General features: G+C 36.4%; 1 non-coding gene across 1 annotated transcript; it reads left to right on the plus strand.

The window, feature by feature from the left end:
- The first annotated feature begins 2,093 nt into the window (after positions 1-2,093).
- On the plus strand, positions 2,094-2,201 carry LOC148564759 (small nucleolar RNA R71). Its single transcript, XR_015883995.1, has one exon. It is a non-coding gene; the product is annotated as a small nucleolar RNA R71 (small nucleolar RNA).
- The last annotated feature ends 1,419 nt before the right edge of the window (positions 2,202-3,620 follow it).

The raw sequence follows: 3,620 nt of genomic DNA on the forward strand, positions 1-3,620 counted from the left end.
AAACGCCCTTGCTGTGCAATCCTTGCATTTAACGCCACACTGCTGCTTGTTTTTGGCGTTAAATGCCCAAATGTATCCTGTTTCTGGCATTTAACGCTAGGTAGATGCTTGTTTCTGGCGTTAAACGCCAGCTCGGTGCTTGTTTCTGGCGTTAAATGCCAAACAGATGCTTATTTCTAGCGTTTAAATGCCAGAATGCTCCTCCTCCAGGGTGTGCTATTTTTAATGATGTTTTTCATTTTGTTTTTGATTTTTTAGTAATTTTTGTGACTCCACAAGATCATCAACCTAATAAAACACGAAATAACAAAAAGAAAATAAAATAGATATGATTAAATAACATTGGGTTGCCTCCCAACAAGCGCTTCTTTAATGTCAATAGCTTGACAGTGAGCTCTCATGGAACCTCACAGATAATCAGAGCAAGGTTGGAACCTCCCAACACCAAACTTAGAGTTTGAATGTGGGGGTTCAACACCAAACTTAGAGTTTGGTTGTGGCCTCCCAACACCAAACTTAGAGTTTGCTTGTGGGGGCTTTGGTTGACTCTGCAATGAAAGAAGCTTTTCATGCTTCCTCTCAATGGTTATAGGAGGAGAACCTTGAGTCTTAAACACAAGGTAGTCCCCATTCAGTTGAAGGACCAACTCTCCTCTGTTCACATCAATCACAGCTCTTGTTGTGGCTAGGAAGGGTCTTCCAAGGATGATGGATTCATCCTCATCCTTCCCAGTGTCTAGGATTATGAAATCAGCAGGGATGTAAAGGCCTTCAACCTTTACTAACACGTCCTCTACTTGTCCATAAGCCTATTTTCTTGATTTGTCTGCCATCTCTAATGAGATTCGTGCAGCTTGCACCTCAAAGATCCCAAGTTTCACCATTACAGAGAGTGGCATTAAGTTTATTCCTGACCCCAGGTCACACAGAGCCTTCTCAAAGGTCATGGTGCCTATGGTACAGGAGAATTTGCCAGGATCTTGTTTCTTTTGAGGTAATTTCTGCCTATCCAATGCATTTAGTTCATTGGTGAGCAAGGGAGGTTCATCCTCCCAAGTCTCATTACCAAATAGTCTGGCATTCAGCTTCATGATTGCACCAAGGTACTTAGCAACTTGCTCTTCAGTAATGTCTTCATTCTCTTCAGAAGAAGAATACTCATCAGAGCTCATGAAGGGCAGAAGGAGGTTCAATGGAATCTCTATGGTCTCTAGATGAGCCTCAGATTCCTTTGGTTCCTCAAAGGGAAACTCCCTATTGGTCACTGAACGTCCCAGGAGGTCTTCCTCACTAGGATTCACGTCCTCTCCCTCCCTTGTAGGTTCGGCCATGATGGTTAAATCAATGGCCTTGCACTCTCTCTTTGGATTCTCCTCTGTATTGCTTGGGAGAGTACTAGGAGGGGTTTCAGTGACTCTTTTACTCAGCTGGCCCACTTGTGCCTCCAAATTTCTAATAGAGGACCTTGTTTCATTCATGAAACTTAAAGTGGCCTTAGATAAATCAGAGACTATATTTGCTAAGCTAGATGGATTCTGCTCAGAATTCTCTGTCTGTTACTGAGTGGATGATGAAAAAGGCTTGTTATTGCTAAACCTGTTTCTTCTACCATTATTAAAGCCTTGTTGAGGCTTTTGTTGATCCTTCCATGAGAAATTTAGATGATTTCTCCATGAGGGATTATAGGTGTCTCCATAGGGTTCACCCATATAATTCACCTCTACTATTGTAGGGTTATCAGGATCATAAGCTTCTTCTTTAGAAGATGCCTCTATAGTACTGTTGGATGATTCCTTCAATCCATTCAGACTCTGAGAGATCATATTGACTTGCTGAGTCAATATTTTGTTCTGAGCCAATATGGCATTCAGAGTATCAATTTCAAGAACTCCCTTCCTCTGAGGCGTCCCATTATTCACAAGATTCCTTTCAGAAGTGTACATGAACTGGTTATTTGCAACCATGTCAATGAGTTCCTGAGCTTCTGCAGGTGTTTTCTTTAGGTGAATAGATCCACCTGCAGAATGGTCCAATGACATCTTTGATAATTCAGACAGACCATCATAGAATATATCCAGGATGGTCCATTCTGAAAGCATGTCAGAAGGACACTTTTTGGTCAGTTCCTTGTATCTTTCCCAAGTTTCATAGAGGGATTCACCTTCTTTCTGTTTGAAGGTTTGAACATCCACTCTAAGCTTGCTAAGCTTTTGAGGAGGAAAGAACTTGGCTAAGAAAGCCGTGACTAGCTTATCCCAAGAGTTCAGGCTATCCTTAGGTTAAGAGTCCAACCATATTTTAGCTCTGTCTCTTACAGCAAACGGGAAAAGCATAAGCCTGTAGACCTCGGGATCAACCCCATTGGTCTTAGCAGTATCACAGATCTGTAAGAATTTAGTTAAGAACTAAAAAGGATCTTCTGATGGAAGTCTATGAAACTTGCAGTTCTGTTGCATCAGAGAAATTAATTGAGGCTTTAGCTCAAAATTGTTTGCTCTAATGGCAGGGATTGAGATGCTTCTTCCATGTAATTTGGAATTTGGTGCAGTAAAGTCACCAAGCATCTTCCTTGCATTGTTATTATTTTCGGCCATGTCTCCTTCTTTTTCTAAAATTTCTGTCAGATTTTCTCTAGAGAGTTGTGCTTTGGCTTCCCTTAGCTTCCTCTTCAGAGTCCTTTCAGGTTCAGGATCAGCCTCAACAAGAATGTTCTTATCCTTGTTCCTGTTCATATGGAAAAGAAGAAAACAGAAAAGAAAATATGGAATCCTCTATGTCACAGTATAGAGATTCCTTTATGTGAGTAGAAGAAGAAAAGAAATTCGAATACAGAAAGAGGGAGGGTGTTCGAATTTTTAAGAAAGAGAAGTGTTACTAGATAAATAAATAATTAGAAAGAGATGAGGGGGAGAGAATTTCGAAAATTAGAAGAAAAAAAAGAAAAATATTTTTGTTTTAAATTTAAAATTAGTTAGAATTCAAAAATTTTAAAAAATAAATAATGAAATTAAATTAAATCAAATTAAAATTTAAAACAATTAGTTAATTAAAAAGGAATTTTGAAAAAGAGGAAGGTGATTTTCGAAAATTAGAGAGAGAAAATTAGTTAGGTAGCTTTGAAAAAGATAAGAATCAAACAAAAAGGTAAGATTAATTTGAAAAAGATTTGAAAATCAATTTTGAAAAGATAAGAAGTTAGAAAAGATTTTGAAATCAAATTTTGAAAAAGATATGATTGAAAGATATGATTGAAATTTATTTTGAAAAAGATTTGAAAAGGAAATAAAAAAGATTTAATTTTTGAAATTAAAGTTGATTACTTGACTAATAAGAAACTAAAGGATATGATTTTAAAATTTAAAGATTGAACCTTTCTTAATAGGCAAGTAACAACTTGAAAATTTTTTAATCAAAATATTAAATGTTAGTAAAAAAATTCGAAATATGGAACAAAATAAAAAAAGATTTTGAAAATCAAATTTTAAAATTTTCGAAAATAATAAGAAAATGAAAAAGATTTGATTTTTGAAGAAGATTTTGAAAAAATAGGATTTTTAAATTGAAAATTTGACTTGACTCATAAGAAACAACTAAATTTTGAAAAATTTTTGAAAAAGTCA

Source organism: Arachis ipaensis, chromosome B5 (genome assembly GCF_059453495.1).
Source record: "Arachis ipaensis isolate K30076 ecotype BB chromosome B5, ASM5945349v1, whole genome shotgun sequence".
Taxonomy (NCBI): domain Eukaryota; kingdom Viridiplantae; phylum Streptophyta; class Magnoliopsida; order Fabales; family Fabaceae; genus Arachis; species Arachis ipaensis.